The sequence below is a fragment of the Harmonia axyridis genome, chromosome 2 (genome assembly GCF_914767665.1).
Source record: "Harmonia axyridis chromosome 2, icHarAxyr1.1, whole genome shotgun sequence".
Classification (NCBI taxonomy): Eukaryota; Metazoa; Arthropoda; class Insecta; order Coleoptera; family Coccinellidae; genus Harmonia; species Harmonia axyridis.
The window spans coordinates 5,539,021-5,558,628 of record NC_059502.1 but is presented as its reverse complement, the minus strand read 5'-3'; the positions used below and the strand labels follow the sequence as shown (position 1 = coordinate 5,558,628).

General features: G+C 35.5%; 1 protein-coding gene across 4 annotated transcripts in view; it reads right to left on the bottom strand.

Moving 5' to 3' along the window:
- LOC123672504 (ADP-ribosylation factor-like protein 4A) overlaps positions 1 to 19,608 on the bottom strand; it is a 73,966-nt gene that overhangs the window by 16,130 nt on the left and 38,228 nt on the right. For 2 of the 4 annotated variants that reach the window (XM_045606612.1, XM_045606608.1), the window contains 2 exons: positions 18,897 to 18,920; positions 1,115 to 1,160 (listed from right to left, as the gene is read on the bottom strand). The gene's annotated coding sequence lies outside the window, so the exon portion shown is untranslated. The remainder of the gene's footprint in view (positions 1 to 1,114; positions 1,161 to 18,896; positions 18,921 to 19,608) is intronic. The other 2 variants (XM_045606609.1, XM_045606611.1) reach the window with 2 other exon arrangements.

Sequence of the window (19,608 nt, the reverse complement as noted above, 5' to 3'; positions counted from 1 at the left end):
GCACACAGCGTTCTCATACACAAATATTCGTGAATGATATGATGTACACGTTCAGATGATATCTTCACAATGTCTGCTATCTCGATCAACTTCACTTTAAGGTCATTCAAAATTATTTTAGGAACTTTTTTGATTTTTTCGTCAGTGACAACCTCCTTTGGGCGTCCACTGCGTTAGCAGTCTTCGCTGCTCATTTCACCACGTTTAAACTTAGCATACCAATCAATGATGGTTGATTTTCCTGGAGCAGACCCCGAAAACTCTTTATCAAGCCAAGATTTTGCTTCAACTTTATTTTTTCCCTTTTTCCTTCATTTTGGCCTTACTCTTTCTGTCAACGCCGATTTGAGGTTAAATCAACAATAAACTACTTTTGACAGAACAGTTGAAAAATTTGAAATGATGCCGTTGATTGGTTAATTCTTTGTATATCGCCACCTTAAGGAAGAAAAGGAAAAAGGCGCCCATTCCGATCCTAGTCGCTAAAATCATCGTAAACAAAATCTAATCAGTAAACACACCAGTAGATACCACATAACTTTTATGAGCCCTTGGAAATGTGGATACTAGCTTTGACGTCTATAACAGTTCCGATAATATATGAAATATTCAACTTTGAGCTATTCGTTTTTTCAGTAAACCAATTCATAAAAGAAGTCAACTTCTATCGCTATTTTCTTTCGTTACCCACCCTATTCCTTTCTGGAAAGAAGAGATTTCGTTGCTCTATGAAGACGACAAAATGCCCCATCGTAGAAGATTGCATCTGAATTTTGTATACGATGTGCACATCGAAGTTCCAACTAAGATAACCTCGAAACTTCAATTAGAGCTTTACAAGTTTATGTTCCAAAGGGCGAAGTCTCAAGTAGTTTTTGCTCTGAACGAATCTCAGTCTAATTTATAATTGGCGAACTCTTTTTCATGGTGTTCTTTCGACAAATCCTCTTCGAGAAGCCGGAGACTAAATGAACGAGGCAATATGCAAAGAAGGCTTGGAAGAAAAAGCATCAGTTTTTGGGGTAATCGCTCTTGAACTTTCCTTGCTTAATTGTATGTCTGGGTTGAATTAATGAACTTACAGAATCAGATAGGATGAATTTTTGAAACTTACCTGAGAAATGAATAGAACTTGAGGGTGGATTGAAAGCGTACAAAAACTGAAACAAAGAAAAAGTATATAATTAAAATCACAAATGCAAATTTTTGATTTTAATCAACAAGAGAATTGAATGACGTTAGAATGGATCAGATATGATTTAGTAGCAGTGATTTCTCTATAATTACATCCATATCTGAAATTATGTCTCCTTTGTTGGTATAATGTTGGCAGATGAAAACAAATAATAAATTGAATAAAGAACTCCTGTTTTAATCAAATTACTAGTAGACTCAGCAGACGTTGTTTCTTCCTCATATATAAGACTTTTGAGTAAAAAACTGACCCTTAATATGCAAAACGAAAAAGAAGAATCAACATCACTGAATAATTTGAATGGATTCGAAAAATCATAACCTAACCTATCAATGTCAAATTTCGACGGATGTCAACACGAAGAAATCGAAAACGTCATAGAATTGCATCACATCTGCTCCAGCTGAAGATTCGTGTCATTCAATCAATCCAATTGGTCATGGATTTCAAGGCATTCACTTGGAACCGATCAACTTTCAATTGAGGAAATAATGTGCAGCGTGTTCAGCGGTTTCCACAATTCGTATTATCCGGTGCTGTATGGATACCCCATCTTTTGATTCGCTTTTGTCTCGACCTGGGAGTTCCCACAATGGGATTTTCTCAGAACTGGACCGTTTAGATAGCCGTGAGACCTTTGGATGGGAAGAATATTAAGAGAATTCTGTGGTTCGATTTATGACAAGATGAATTGGTGGTTGTTGCGTGTATGGAACCGGGAAATTTCTGTGGTTTTGTCGATTTGGGATTGGTTTAATTAGAGATGAATAGATCGAAAAGATTGATTTGAAGATAACTATGCTATTTGACAGAACCACAAAACTGACCGAGTCGAGATTCGGGGTGTTGATATGAAATAACATTTTCAAGATTACCGAATCATCAAAACCATAGAAAATTCGAGAAAAGAATACCAAATATTTCCGTGATTACAGATCCGATCAGTTTGAGAAACCACAGAAAGATTCTGGACCAATGAGAAGAGTTTGTGCTACCTTTCTGGCAAGTGTGTTGGCCATTTGCACTTTTTGAGTCCACTTATAACGGGTGTTTTTTTTTCGAGGTATATAACTTTAAGTTGGCATTACTGTTCAAGATGGCGACCGATTTAACAGCTGTCAAGTGAGTTATTCTCAGTTTGGTTTGGCAATTCATCATGAATAGACTCACGCCTGAACAACGCTTGAAAATAGTGCAATTTTATTTCGAAAATAATGGTTCTGTGCGTAATACGTATCGCGCACTACGTCAATTTTATTTTGTTTAGCGATGAAGCGCACTTCTGGTTGAATGGCTACGTCAACAAATAAAACTGCCGCATTTGGAGTGAAGCTAATCCTTAAGTGTATGTCGTTACATCCAGAAAAACTGACTGTTTGATGCGCTTTATGGGCTGGTGGAATCATTGGTCCGTACTTCTTCAAAAACGATGATGTCCAGAACGTTACAGTCAATGGTGATCGGTATAGAGTCATGATTACTAACTTTTTCATTCCTGAATTGAACAACCATGATGTCCAGGAGCTGTGGTTCCAACAAGACGGCGCAACATGTCACAGCTCGTGCCACAATCGATTTATTGAAAGACACTTTTGGTGACCGCCTAATTTCACGTTTTTGACCTGTGAATTGGCCTCCAAGATCTTGTGATTTAACACCGCTAGACTACTTTCTGTGGGGCTATGTAAAGTCATTGGTCTATGCGGATAAGCCACAAACCCTTGACCATTTGGAAGACAACATTCGCCGTGGTATTGCCGATATACGGCCACAAATGTTGGAAAAAGTCATCGAAAATTGGACGTCCAGATTGGACTACATCATATTTAAAATGTAATGCCACAAGATTATCTTGCGGATAAATGAAATTCATGTCAATCGAATAATCCATCGTTGTTTTATTGCAATTTAAAGTTCTATAGCACTAAAAAAAACACCCTTTACATCTTTTTACAGCAAAATTACCTGATAATAAATGCAGAAATTAACAGATTTCACTCGTTGCTAGCAGATTGAAATTTATTGAATATTCACATTGAAAAATAATTCTGTTGTAACGAAATCCTCATGCGGAGGGACCAACAGATCCAACGATACAACGGAGAAGAAAAACCCGCATTTCGACAATACGGCATTTGCCAAAATTCTGTGTATCCAACGTTTGATATCGCATGATAAATCAAAGAGGATTTGGCTTTTGCCCAACCCGTATTATTGGATTTCCCAAAAGGATCGCAGGGATCGATGAAACGAATATCAATCTACCTATTCGGGTTTCGGATATTATTGAAATTTACGATATGCGAACAGCAGGAATTATTACTTTGTTGGCGCTACGACGAAATACCGAACAAAGTTGCCAGATTTACATTATTGGCGACAGAACCAAGGAAAATAATTTATTTATTGTCTTATCGTATATAATAACCTAAGAGAAACAATTGTTTGCTTTATCCTGCTTTCTGGATTACTTACGGCATCTGCTGTATAGATTGTACTGTTTACTAGGACAAAGGCGTCGCCGAATTTAGATATATAGACTGTTTCAATAGGAATTTAAAAATGGTAATAATAGCAACACTGTAAACATATTATTTTTTGACATTTCTTATGTCATTTGTGTTCAGTAGGTTGGGCCATTCAATCATGGAAAGATGAAGGCTTCAATAACATTTAATTTAAATGTTTCATCATAATCATATGTGATTACTGAGAGGAATTCAAGAAAAATTCATCATTATCCAGTTTATCAATTCACTATTTGTCGGATCGTAGACAATTTAGACAGTGATAGCAAGTACATGGTACTCCTGTATTCATTTGTGAATTTTCTGTACATTATAATTATACAAGAGTATCAGTACCAAGTACTGAGTCGTACTTTCAACAAGAACAACAAGAAATGCATGCGAATATAAAATCATTTTCAAATATGTTTTCTCTATAAAAAAATATAAACAACTTTTTGATTTCCATTACAAGAAGGCGAAATGTGATGTGATGAGCATATCCAGATGAAAAGTTTGTTGGAAAAAAAAACACCTTAAAGTTCATACTCTATGAGTCGTCTTTGTATATAAATGCCAAGGCGTTTTTTTCGCGACGCACTCTACAAAGTTGAACATTTTCACATTCAAGAGGAAAGTTCGTCACGAAAAAACGCCTCAGAAATTTATGCCGAATCATAGAATATTAAAGTAAGGCGTTTTATTACGACGAAGTCTGCAAGACCATGATTTACTTATATCCAGACGAAAATCCGTCGCACAAAAACGCCTTTACCTTCTAAGTTACCATAGTGTATGAGCTGTCATAGAATATGAACACCTAGGCGTTTTTTTTGCGACGAACTTTGCTGTTTTATGTGACAACCTCGGCAATCAATTCTTCATTAGATCCAATTTTTTTCCCTAGAGCAATCTTTTGCAAAATCCTGTAACCACTGGAGGGCAGATCTGGAGAATAAGCTAGGCGAGTTTGCGATATTCCAATCATTTTCGACAAAGCGCCTCAACATTTCAAAAACACCTAAATGACTGACTTTCAAACGAAATCTGTCAAACCTTCTTTCCATTTTATCTCACAAGGGATGAGACAGCTTGATTCAATTAGCAGATATTCAGTAAAGCTGCGTCCCCCCTAAGTGAAAAACGGCATCACTTTCAGTTTCCGATCTATTCGAACGCAGGGAGAACTCAGAGCAGTATCCTATTACGATGCAAATCTGCTAGAATTAAACATAAACAAGCTGCGTGGGCTGTAAGGTAGGATCGAGTGGTGTGAGCGGTTTGCAAATCCGAAGTTCTCATCGTTAGTTGCCTCGTAAAATGTAGAATCTTGAAAACGCAGGTCCGTTTTTGGACCTTTGAATAAATGATTACTTAATTCAGCAGTAGGAAGAACTTTAGAATTATTTATAAATGGTGCACTAATTTGGTAGTTTTAACAAATGTTTTCCGGAAGTTTTAAGTTATTGACAATTTTATTGATTTCGACCCTCGTGAGCATTTGGATTTCCTCGGAGTTCTTTTTTTGGGGCGCTTCTAAAGGGTGTTTTTTTTAGAGCTATAGAGCTTTAAATTGCAATAAAACAACGATGGATAATTCGATTGACATGAATTTTATTTAACCGCAACATAATCTTTTGGCATTACATTTTAAATATGATTTCTGGCATATGACCGCCACGGCTGGCTCGGATGTAGTCCAATGTGGACGTGCAATTTTCGATGACTTTTTGCAACATTTGTGGCCGTATATCGGCAATAACACGACGAATGTTGTCTTCCAAATGGTCGAGGGTTTGTGGCTTATCCGCATAGACCAATGACTTCACATAGCTCCACAGAAAGTAGTCTAGTTGTGTTAAATCACAAGATCTTGGAGGCCAATTCTGGACCTGTGAATTGGCCTCCAAGATCTCGTGAAATTAGGCGGTCACCAAACGTGTGTTTCAATAAATCGATTGTGGCACGAGCTGTGTGACATGTTGCGCCATCTTGTTGGAACCACAGCTCATGGACATAATGGTTGTTCAATTCAGGAATGAAAAAGTTAGTAATCATGGCTCTATAGCGATCACCATTGACTGTAACGTTCTGGCCATCATCGTTTTGGAAGAAATACGGACCAATGATTCCACCAGCCCATAAAGCGCACCAAACAGTCAGTTTTTCTGGATGTAACGGTGTTTCGACATACACTTGAGGATTAGCTTCACTCCAAACACGGCAGTTTTGTTTGTTGACTTAGCTATTTAACCAGAAGTGCGCTTCATCATAAAATGGACGTAGTGCGCGATACGTATTCCGCACAGAACCATTATTTTCGATATAAAATTGCACTATTTGCAAGCGTTGTTCAGGCGTGAGTCTATTCATGATGAATTGCCAAACCAAACTGAGATTGAACCACTTGACAGCTGTTAAATTGGTCGCCATCTTGCACAGTAATGCCAACTTAAAGTTATATACCTCGAAAAAAAAAACACCCGTTACATCGAAACTATTGATTTCACCAACAAAAGTGAATATCCATAAATTGTAGGAAACATTCTCTTGGTTGTTATCGTTTCCGACACTAAATATATGATGTGAGCATTCAACTAATCTTGAGTGTCCGGCCAAAACATAATAATATCAACTTGAGTATGATACTGGTGGATAAAATAAACCAATTTTGTTAGGCATCAGTTGGGAATTTAACTTTGTCTGTCCTCAGCTTCTCCTCTCACTTGTCCCACATGAGGCTTGGAAACCCACAAGTTGATATCGCGCACCAAACTGAAACTTCATCAGCAAACTTGGCCTTTTGCTTGAATTTCACGTCTGGCCAATTTCCGATATTGTCGGTGTGAAACTAGTAGTTTCCGGTAATTGCAGAATTACTCTGAGTAAAGTACTTCTCATCATCCACGACAAGGGCTTTATTTATTTATTTAAGAAATGAATGAACCTTGAAGCATCTCGATATTCGTGCTGACAGATATGGCGTATATTTTGGACATTTTTTCTTTTACGATATTCTGCACCTCTTCAATTTTCTGGAAATTGTATCCTTGAAAACACCTTCACACTGTGAGATGCTAACATCCAGTAGAAAGGGACCAATACCATAGAAATCGAAGAAGACTGGTTCCTTCAAATGTCGCCAATTTAATCTTAAGGTTTTTCAAGAGTAGGTGAGTACACCAGTGTTCTAGACATATTATATGAAACTCACCAAAATCTTCCACTTTTCGCAAAATTCAGGCATGGTAAACCTTCTTCACATCATGTTTTTCACGATATATCGTTCTTTCCGGTTTTTAAAAAAAAATTGAGCTAAAGGCATATTCTCAAATAAATTATAAACACATTTTCTAATCTCCAGTTTATAAGCCATTCAGAAATTTTAAAATCTTTACATATAAATTGAAATTTATGCCAAAACTTCTGAGACATACGCTACTACGATAAACATCTTCAAAGTTTTCTGGGTCGGAGGACACAACATCTCATTCTCAAAGACAGAAATTCTCTCAAATATTAAGAACCATTACCTGCAAATGAACATGGAAGCCATTCAAACAACATCAATAGAAGGGAAGAAACACCAATAGTTCAGCAGTGTGCAAACACACAGATGCTGAAGCTTTACCATTGGCTTCCTCAAACTTTGCAATGGAAGCACAGATCACAGATCATACTTTGCCTGCTTTATTCCTTGAAAAAAAACACGTGTCAGATGGCCTTCACTCTGAGTAATTAACCAGCAATAAGATGTACGGCATTTTAAGAGCAATTATCGCAATTGTGCAGTTTCTCGAGTCTGTCCCTGTCCATACCACGGTCTGTAATCGTATAGCGGCATCAGAATGGTGGAGCTTTGTTGAACCTGTTCCACGTATTTATTTATAGAACAGTTAGGAGTAGCCGCACACGAGCCAAACGGTCGGTTTGGTCGAATATTGTGACACCTGTGGAAGAATTACATTCCATCGTCATGCTACAGATAATCTGGGTAATGGATGATGGATATCCTAACCTAGTTGGCTAATCAATTATTGGACTATTACTCTAGGCCGGGTTCCCAGAGGGATCGGATGTTTCTGATCCTTCATATCGATAAGTGAGTAATAGCTAACACTTCAACTAATAAGTTACGGGCCCAAACAGTAAGAACAAAGTTTTTCTTAAAAATTCGATTATATTGGTGCACATCATAGAGCAATACCTACACATAGATAGAGGGAGTATCTGCAATTTTTACATGTCCCCAACATGTTTAGGTTACGTTGTCGGATTGTGATAGATTTTCAAATCCACAATTTTACTATATAGTTATGAATTTATATTATATTGAATGAAATATATTTGTTTGAGTAATTCCCGATTGAATATGCAAATTTGAATATTTGGAATCCGATATTTTTCCTAATTGTCGAATTTATATTATGCAGAATATTCATTTTTTTATGTATCTACCTGCTGAAATCCAAGGTTTGGCACCTTTTGCTCTCCTAGTGTCATCGGTTGTTTCACGTCGTTTGGCGCGCTTGAATTTTGTTTCCTGAATTTCTGATATATTTAGGTATTTATTCCAATATATTTTTAGTTAATATGAAACGTTGATTCACTATGGGACATAAGAAGTGCGGTCTTTGTGAAGAAACTCGCAAATTGAGTGAAATATCGCATCACTGATATGGTTTCACTTCCACGCGCTTCATGTCAAATTTGATAGTTCATGTTGGGGAAAAAATTTGCTTACTGAAAATGACATATGCTCCCTCTATCTATGTTTATTACTCTGAAGTCCACATAGTCACCTTCAAGAGTGATAAATGAGCTTCAACACTCCTCCAACTTTTATATATATTTTTTCTAGAAAAATTCGTCTTTGTCTTTGAAATACGCTTCAACATCGACAATCACTTCGTCATTAAAGTCGAATTCCTTTCCCTGGAAAATTTGCACATTCAAAACAAAAACTCGTTGCGAAAAAACACCTTAAACATTTATGACGAATCATAGAATATTATAAAGCGTTTTATGACGACGAAGTATGCAAGACCATAATTGGATTACATCCAGAAGGAAATTAGTCGCACAAAAACGCCTTAATATTCTAAGTTACCATAGGGTAAGGTTTGTCATAGAACATTATAATAAGGCGTTTTATTACGAAGAAATCTGCAAGACCATGACTGAATTAGATCCAGGCGGAAATTTGTTGCACAAAATGCCTTAAGATTCTAGGTTACCTTAGAGTATGATTTGTCATAGAATATAAACACCTGGGCGTTTTTTTGCGATGAACTTTGCTGTTTGATGTGACGACCTCGGTAATCAGTTCTTCATTAGAGCCAAATTTATTTCTCTGAGGTCTGAGGCCAGATCTAATGATTAAGTTGGGTGGTAAAGCAATTGGAAGCTCAATTCGACTATGGTTATCATCGATTTGTGACGAGAAGCATTGTCTTGGTGAAAAAGATTTTTTCTTTTGTATGTGAGGATGTTTTACTTTTAATTTTTGGATAGGGCAGCTCCAACTTCACTTTGAACTTAAAACGATACTGTGAGATGCTGGATAATTCGAAAGGCATGATTCAGAGATCTTCTGGCACCAGCAAGAAGCTCTCCTCCTGGAGATGTTCCTCAACCAGGTGATCTCTTGGCACGATCAGCTTCAGTGACCCTAGCGGTTAAGCTCCTTTCAGAGCTCATGTGTATTTCCAATAAAGAATTAAAATATTGAAATCTGATTGTACGATTCTTGTGGAAGAATTTCATCTCGCTTCAATGTTTCGTAAACAGGAATCGATAAGCTGTTTCGCCAATAGCAACAAGGAAACAACGTTACATTCGATTCAAACAACTAATTACAAAAACATTCCTTTGAATTCAAAGACAAAGGGACTTATTTTTTGAACAATATTTTCTTCTATTCTCATATGTACATATTATAAATCAAACTAGGCAATCATTCATCAAAAACTCAAATATTATCCCCAATCTACAATAAATCATTTCATACATCATTAAAAGTTTCCAATCATGTTTGGACGAAGGCAAAAAGTTTTATGATCCTCGTAAACCCAATTATTCCTGAATAGTTCCATTGTTGAAATTCGAGATAAAAAGAAACTGAGTATGATTTACGACCCTAACCTAATGTTTCTTGTTGATCATGGGTGTTGCAATAGCCAATATTTGGATTCAGCTTCGGAATCTAGAGATTGAAGAGGAAGCATTTTGTTATGAAAATAATTTTTGGTTTTCGATTCTGACATATTCATTCGCATAATGCATCTTTCTGAAAAGCTTTAGTTTCATGTATAATACGCTTTATAAGTGTGACGTCACACACCGCCATTTTTGGTTCTCATGTCAGTGTTTGGAATCCAAACAAATAAATTGTCATTCAAATTAGTACGGTGTCGTTGAAGGAATTGGCTTATTTCCATAAATAAGAGGAACGACGTTAATACCAGTAAGTTTGAATCCTGTATCATTCCCCAGATTTTGAAAAAAGCCGTGTTTATTAGTTGAACTTCAAGTTCGAACTTACTGGCATTAATCTCGTGCCTTCTGTTTATCAATTAATAGTAAAATCGTTCCTTAAATAATCTCATTTATCAAAATAAGTCAATTTCTTCAACGACAACGTACTAAGTTGAATGACAATTTGTTTGTTTGGGTTCCGAACACTGACAGGAGAACTAAAATGGCGGTGTATGACGTCATCACTAATAGAGCGTATACTGACACAGAGGGCTTATTCTAACATTCGTTCATTAAAAAACTCGCCACTTCGTAGCTTGTTTTTGAATTTTGAACTCGTATTATGAATAACTATTCTACTTTTTGTATTGAAAAATAATTCGCTCGTCCAAATAATAGATATAACATTTTTATTTTGAATTCTATTGTGCGGTCATTATTTCACACCACATAAAAATTTCTTGAAACTTTCACGAACGTACAAAATTACATAACACCATAAAGTACATCATCCTAAATTCAGCGTTAACCAACCGTAAAAAATGTATTCGTCTACACCTGAAACAATTTCATCGAGAGATATAATAATAATACGTTGTTGAAATCTTATGAATTTTCATAACCTAACAGACGATAATTTCGTCAGGACTCATTCCATGCCAATTTCTCGTTTTGTCTTACGTAACAAGAACAATACTGAACTTTTTCCCAGTGCCTACTTTGTCGTTACAGGTACATGGGAATCACATAACCTGGTAACTCTGAAGTGTGTTGCAACATTCAATTGGTACACGAATTAATGTGTGTAGGAGAATGCATCTCTAGCCTAAGGTTAAAGTTAGCCTCGTACCAAAACACTGAATCTACATAGGCGTAAAACTTTGTCTTCGGTGTTTTTTTCCGAAATTCTAGGCTTTACTGTGAAAACCTGCTCATACTTTTATGAGAGTTCAATTTTTTCCCAAATTTGGAGTTCAAATTTCCTCTATGAAGAATTAAAAGTTCCTTTATGGGACTATTGTACCATTTTATTGATTGATTCGTCTATGTAGATCACGAAAATGCTTGCAGTTTGGCGATTAGTACGTTATTTCCGAAATTATAGGTAAAAATCTGAAATTTTCGAGAAAAAAAATTGATACTATTCCCGAGGCTGCAACTTCTCCTGAACTCAAGCTACGCCTTTGAAACCTCACTATGTTTCAGATCAGAACCCGATGTTCGAAAAACGTTTTTATTTGAGGGGTCTGTGATGAATAATTTAGGAGATATAACGAATTTTGGATGGACAATCAAATTTCGAGTTCGAATTTCCTCAAAACTGTGAGCTCTACGAAGAATCGGTGAGCGTTGCCAGAACTGACGATCTCTGATCAGCCGAATTGATTTGAAAGCATTCGATAAGCCTCAGCCGCAGAATTCTTCATATTAAAGCAGAAAATCAAAACCTCCCGCAAATGACGAGAATTTGGCTCGTAAGCTGACATGTTCAATGGAGAACTTTATGATGAAGACACAAATCGACTAATATTTCGATGACGTTATGTTTGCAAATACCTAAGCTCATTGTATGACATCTACGATCTATTTATTTCGACAACCACAAAACGGCAGATGCAAAGTTGTACACCTAATATTTTTCCATGTTTATAAGTCTCTGATGTTAAGTCACCTAACCCAACGCTTTTGGGAAGAATATCACGCTTACAAACACTATAAACACAAAACCTCTATATCCATCTAGGTCTTCAAACCTACATTCAACCAACAAAAGATCAAACGCATTCTTAACACTGACCACATGTCAGAATTCCTATCTATCTTAACTGTACATCACAAAACTTGTAAAGCTGTAAGAATTCTTTTATGTTCTTCAATAACTAGCACTAATGAGTATTCATATCATAGAAAATCACCAAATTTCCTCAGACGTGTTATCGAATTCTGAAGAACTAATATAGGCACCTGGAATAACAAAGATCTTATTTATTTCGCGACCACACGCAATGCTATTAACTTATTCTACTTCCTCCTTTGATGGAACAGGTTTGAGATTCTCTCATTGGAGTCTAGATAACAATTTTAGTGAGTGAAAACTGTGTTTGTGTGTCATGCATACTCTCATATTAAAATAACTTTGATTTGAGTCAGGTTGTTTGAATGTTTCGTTTTTCATATTCGCCCACAGCTAAGTCGGTTCAACAGGAATGTGGATGATTTTGAATAGGAACTACATCGGATAAATTCGAATAGGAAAACAGCGAAGATTTCCACGAAGATTTTCAATTTATTATGAACACAAGGATTCTCATAAAAATTAGAAAATTTGAACATGAAAATGATAATTCAATATGTAATGGTTTTTTTTTTAGAGCTGTAGAATTTTAAATTGCAATAAAACAACGATGGATTATTCGATTGACATGAAATTTATTAATCCGCAAGATAATCTTGTGGCATTACATTTCAAATATGACTTTTGGTATATGACCGCCACGGCTGGCTCGGATGTAGTCCAATCTGGACGTCCAATTTTCGATGACTTTTTCCTACCAACATTTGTGGCCGTATATCGGCAATAACACGGCGAATGTCGTCTTCCAAATGGTCAAGGGTTTGTGGCTTTTACGCATAGACCAATGACTTTACATAGCCGCACAGAAAGTAGTCTAGCAGTGTTAAATCATAAGATCTTGGAGGCCAATTCACAGGTCCAAAACGTGAAATTAGGCGGTCACCAACCGTGTCTTTCAATAAATCGATTGAGGCACGAGCTGTGTGACATGTTGCGCCGTCTTGTTGGAACCACAGCTCCTGGAGATCATGGTTGTTCAATTCAGGAATGAAAAAATTAGTAATCATGGTTCTATACCGATCACCATTGACTGTAACGTTCTGGCCATCATCGTTTTTGAATAAGTACGGACCAGTGATTCCACCAGCCCATAAAGCACACCAAACAGTCAGTTTTTCTGGATGTAACAGTGTTTCGACATACACTTAAGGATTAGCTTTACTCCAAATGCGGCAGTTTTGTTTGTTGACGTAGCCACTCAACCAGAAGTGCGCTTCATCGCTTAACAAAATAAAATGGACGTAGTGCGCGATACGTATTCCGCACAGAACCATTATTTTCGAAATGAAATTGCACTATTTGCAAGCGTTGTTTAGGCGTGAGTCTATTCATGATGAATTGCCAAACCAAACTGAGAATAAATCACTCGACAGCTGTTAAATCGGTCACCATCTTGAACAGTAATAATAATAATAATAATAATAATGTAGTTTATTTTATCATAAACATTAATCGCAGAGGCTTCAGTTAATGCCAACTTAAAGTTATATACCTCGAAAAAAAACACCAGAAAATATTGAAATATGAAGAAATATACAGGATGTCCCATTTGAAAAAAAAAATCATAGCGATATCTCATGAAATATCAGTTTTTGGAAAATTCAATCAACTTGAACATTGAATTCTTCTTAAAAAGTTTGTTTGAAAAGATAATTTTCGGAAAAACACTCTGTAACTATGGAGTTTTTCGTACGGTTTTCGCCAATGAGTTTCTCATGAAAATTGGACCTCAGACACCGACATAAGTTTTCGTCTATCTAGTTTAGACATACATACATACTTATCAAGTGTCCAACTTAGTCCACCCTGTACGTATGCTCTGGGTATTTTCCATAGATTACCTAAGATGCGCTGAAATATCTACATTTTTCGTTATTTCGATAACTTCTAGGAAAATTAGGACAATAATTCTTCAATCCCTGCAAATATATCAAGATAAGACCCAATCTGAGGTGAGATTATATTAAATTAAGAAAAAAAAAATTCCTGAAATCCTTGAATTTTTTATCAACTAAATCAGGTCATTGTCGTACACAAAAATCATGCACCGAAACCAAACGAATTAGGTACAGTGTCATAAGCACACTATGATATCAGCAAGGATGAGGCTCATTAAAATTGGAGTAAACATTGAATATTAGCCTGAGATAAACCACTTGAGTTTAGTTGCTAGAGTTGAATAGCCCCCAAACAATGAAACGACGCTGGCTTGATCTAATATTTCCTGCGATGTTCAAAGAGATAACCGTCGAAGATAACGACCCAAAATTTGGGTAGTTGAGGACAATAACTGCGTTAATGATGCCCCTTATAGTTCAATCACTCGGTGTGTCCTTGCAAGGACATTTATTTTCGATAAGGGGCTGTTATTGTAGGGGTGAAATCTGAAACCATCATTATTGTGATTACAGGTTTCGCCACTTCTTTTATTATAGCTCTATGGTTGTTCAGAGGTCAATTTTATGCTCTTTCTTGAATTTCTTTTTGCATGAGAAGTCGATGGTTGTGGCCTATGGTTTGACAGTTGAGAATGTCAAGTTGTGTAGACATTTCTATTCATGTTTTGCATATACAGGGGTAAAAATGCATCAGTTGAGCACAGAAAAACTCAAAGCAGGGATAATTGACTGCCCACAAATAAGACAATTAATTGAGGATCCTGCATTCATAAATTGGATGAATCAAGTTGAACGAGAAGCTTGGACATCATTTGTTGCAGTTGTAACCGGTGTTTTTTTTCGAGGTATATAACTTTAAATTGGCATAACTGGTGACCGATTTAACAGCTGTCAAGTGATTTATTCTCAGTTTGGTTTGGCAATTCATCATGAATAGACTCACGCCTGAACAACGCTTGCAAAAAGTGCAATTTTATTTCGACAATAATGGTTCTGTGCAGAATACATATCGCGCACTAAGTCCATTTTATTTTGTTTAGCGATAAAGCGCACTTCTGGTTGAATGACTACGTCAACAAACAAAACTACCGCATTTGGAGTGAAGCTAATCCTCAAGTGTATGTCGAAACACCGTTACATCCAGAAAAACTGACTGTTTGGTGCGCTTTATGGACTGGTGGAATCATTGGTGCGTACTTCAAAAACGATGATGGCCAGAACGTTACAGTCAATGGTGATCGGTATAGAGCCATGATTACTAACTTTTTCATTCCTGAATTGAACAACCATGATGTCCAGGAGCTGTGGTTTCAACAAGACGGCGCTACATGTCACACAGCTCGTGCCACAATCAATTTTTGACACGTTTGGTGACCGCCTAATTTCACGTTTTGGACCTGTGAATTGGCCTCCAAGATCTTGTGATTTAACACCGCTAGACTACTTTCTGTGGGGCTATGTAAGTTATTGGTCTATGCGGATAAGCCACAAACCCTTGACCATTTGGAAGACAACATTCGCCGTGTTATTGCCGATATACGGCCACAAATGTTGGAAAAAGTCATCGAAAATTGGACTCCCAGATTGGACTACATCCGAGCCAGCCGTGGCGGTCATATTCCAGAAATCATATTTAAAATGTAATGCCACAAGATTATCTTGCGGAAAATAAAATTCATGTCAACCGAATAATCCATCGTTGTTTTATTGCAATTTAAAGTTCTATAGCTCTAAAAAAAATACCCTCTAGAAAATTTTCTAGGCAAACATAAAGCTCAAAACTATGTTGAAATGGTTAACAAGATGCTTAATAGTTTCAAATCCTTAGGGTGCAATATGAGTATTGAAAAACACAATTTACACAGCCACTTAGACCGTTTTCCAGAAAATTTATGAGACATGAGTGAGGAACAAGGTGAAAGATTTCACCAAGATATTAAAGTTATGGAGGACCGCTACCAAGGAAGATGGGACATGCACATGATGGCAGATTACTGCTGGTGTTTAAAAAGGAACTGTTTGAAAAACATACAAGAATGTCGCGCAAAAGAGGCTTTCGAAGTGTTGGGTGACTATTTGATTTCTTCAATGTTTTGTTTGTTTGTAAGTACGACATGATATTGTATTTTGTATAACTAAAATAAATATCTCCTTTTGTTTACTACACTTACGGATTTGAGCTAAAATAATGTAACTTATATTTCTCTAAAATTGTATATCTTAAAAATTTGAGCTCCTAGATAAAAATGAATACGTAATTTGAATTCAGGACATCAAATTGAGCTCAAAAAACCTCGATACCAAAACAGATGTCTCCCTGTGAATGTAATAGGTACCTATTTTATTCCGATCGAATTGATATCTTCAGTAAAAAATTGTTTGAGACCATTCCCGGCTCAGATTTAGAAAATTACGAAATGTGGCGAAATTTAAAACGATTACTAATAGCCACAATTAGGTTTTTGTGTATTTTCGAAAAAAAGCCATATTTATATCAATGGTTTATAGCAAACTAACAAATTCGAGGTTGCAAAACCACAGACTCCCTGAACCGAGAATTTCTAACATAAATTGGTCTCGTTTCGTTTGTTTTCATGGTTAACCTTCAAACCCAATTGACGTCGTCTTTGGTAAACAAACAATTAATGTTGTCCTTGTAAACAGCCAGATGTTTATGTGAAGATGCAAAGCACAACTACTTGCTTTGTTCCTCCCTATAATCTCTTTGGTAAAGCGATGCCAGACTTCATAATATGAAGCTGCATCATCATGATTATAATTAGGAATGATTTCGTCAGTTACAGATCATTAAATCAGGCATTATTCATAACGATAGATAGGTATCAAATTTATGGGAGCTGGCTTTCATTACAAGAAGTGCTTTTGTAAAGGGTGTTCTAAATTCGATTGAAATATTTGAAGAAATCTGGTAATTTTCTGATCACAAAAATTAGTTAGAATTGAAGACCTCAATCGAAGTACACTGAGAGAAGTGTTTATTTGATATTATCGAAAATTCATTATAGTTAATAAATCATTTATTGGATATATGGACAAACAAATATTAGTTTCATGGAAATAAATAATTTATTTAAAATCCCACCAATAATCATCATTTATTATTACACTCCATTTATTTACGCATAACTTTTATTAATAATGCTGAAAAAATATCCATTTGAAGGAAATAAATATAGTTGAGGTTAATATATCATTGAGTAATAATTAATAAACCTTATTTATATGTAATATGTATCCATGCTGAATAAAAATAATATTTCAATTCAGTAATGGTTAACGTATTTCTTAGATAATTATTTTGGTTGTTTCTATTATCCGATTGTTAGGGTCTGAAAAGAACCGTTTGCCAAATTAGGTAATTTTGTAGAGTTCATATTGAGGGTATCCGGGTTTGAACCCTAGTCATCTTGATTGCATCTGTTCACTCAAACCACTGTTCTGCGAACATCACTAATAACTAAGCAGGTATAAACGATCTAAACCCAAAATTCAGTACAGATGTGCTAAGCGGCGTTCAATAAGCCCATAGTAACACAGATTTTATGTTTAAAAAGGAAATTCAAATCAAAAGAAAAGTTCAAGGACAGATCCTTCAAGGGGATGCGCTTCTCTTTGAGGGATGTGTCCTTAAACTTTTCCACAGATTGGATCGCTAGAATTATGTTAGTCTGTTAATTATTAATAAATCCTATATTCTGAGTGAATAAATTATTGAATTCTAGTGAGAGTTTATTCATAAATAGCAAATGTTCGTTATATAGTTGAAAATTTGTTGACACTGAATTTATGTTATTTGTGGAGATAACGTAAGTTCATATAAATTATTTATCACCGAAATATATTAAATATTATCAAATACCTTATAAACAAATATTTAATTCTCTATTAATGAATTTTTTTGAATGCATAATTCAAATATTGATGAATATATCAAATATAAATCTGCTGTAATAATTGTGAATAGATAACCTGCATATAAGTGCTTTATTAATAAAAAAATATGGATTTCTCTCAGTGTAGGTGTTTTTCAAATGATACCTTATTTCTGGATATTTAGAGGAACGTGAATTAAGTTTTCTATCGATTATAAAAGTGATGTGTTGACAAACTCATACCTAAGTATCGGTATTACGTTAAGCCTACTATTATCCCCTCTACACTCATAAAACAGATAGACAATGATAGTTCACTAAACTTTACATCTATCCCATTACTTCATTACAATCGACAATGCAGCGAAAGCAACAATGGGAATACCTAATAACAACTTGATTTATTCATAAGCAGTTGTAACGAACGATATTCTAGTGAACCACGTGACTATACTTCGAGATCGATTCTATGAATGAATATCGAGGTTTGATGATAAGTTGACCTCAATCGAATGAACAAATTATGTGAAGAATTCTTATATGTCAAGGTTTTGAGTCGTTCTCAAGTTCATCGCTATCTTTATAAATAGTATCTGTTTGTCTCGAATTTGATTTGGGTTTTCCGTAAATGACTAAGACTGAGATTTTCGGTAACATCATATTAAAATTATCTAATCTCATCCTCGTTGCATTAGCTCATTTGTAACGATTGATAAGTTCTATATTAACAAACCTTTCAAATTCTGATATTACTTTCTAGGTTAGTCCCGGTAAAATGATATCTTATTTGATGAATAAAATCTTTTTTGCACGACCCATGTATAGAGGGTTTTCCAATGAGTAGTTTCATTTTGAAGCTGCCATTTTTTGAAGTAGAACTAGGCCATTAAAAAAAATTATAAAAATAAGACCTTTCATGTGAAAACCCTTTATAACAAGCTATTTTACTGACTAAAAAACATAGCTAATGCAATTCAAGATTATTACATCATATTCTTATCAGAAATATAAGAGTACGAGAACCTACTTCACCATAGATCTTTTGAGAAGAAAATATAATTGCATACTCACTTTCAGCTTAGTTGTGTGATTAATCTGAAACAAAAGAATTAAAATATAAATACAACTACTGGAAGTCTTATACAAACTCTAATCAATAAAAAAAAGCGAGATACAAATTTTAGAAAAGGTTGTTCAGTTGAGAAAACCTAATTTGAACAGTACCTAGAGTGTGTGCCATGGCTAATTCCCTCATTTCAAATATCCAAGAGTTGGAGCTGATCGTGTCTTATGAGCATTAAAAAAAAGAGACAAACGCGTACATATTTCAGAGAAAAACCCAACAATTTCCAGGTTCTCTGAGAACTTTCATAAAAAATTGCGGTATCAATTTTCAGAAAGATCCATCACTCCAATTTCTGTGTTTCCATCTGGGACTATTCTCTGTTCCATTTTCAGGCATGCATAAATCACAGCTGACAAATGACTGCTTGCGAAGTTCAGATATTATTATTACCCGCTCGAAAACAGCGAGTAAATCGATTTCCACAATTCAATTCCACCGAATATTCCTTTAGGACTGGAACAAAGCAACATTTCCTTTGTCAATCATTCAATTCGGTACTGAATATAATCCAGTAAATTCATTCATGAGACGATATTTGACAGATGGGAAATACGTGTGACTGTGAAATATCAAAGGAAAATTCGATGTATTATATCAAAAAGTACTTACAACTTCGATATTTCAAAGAAAACACCCTGTATATAATTACTTTTTCCG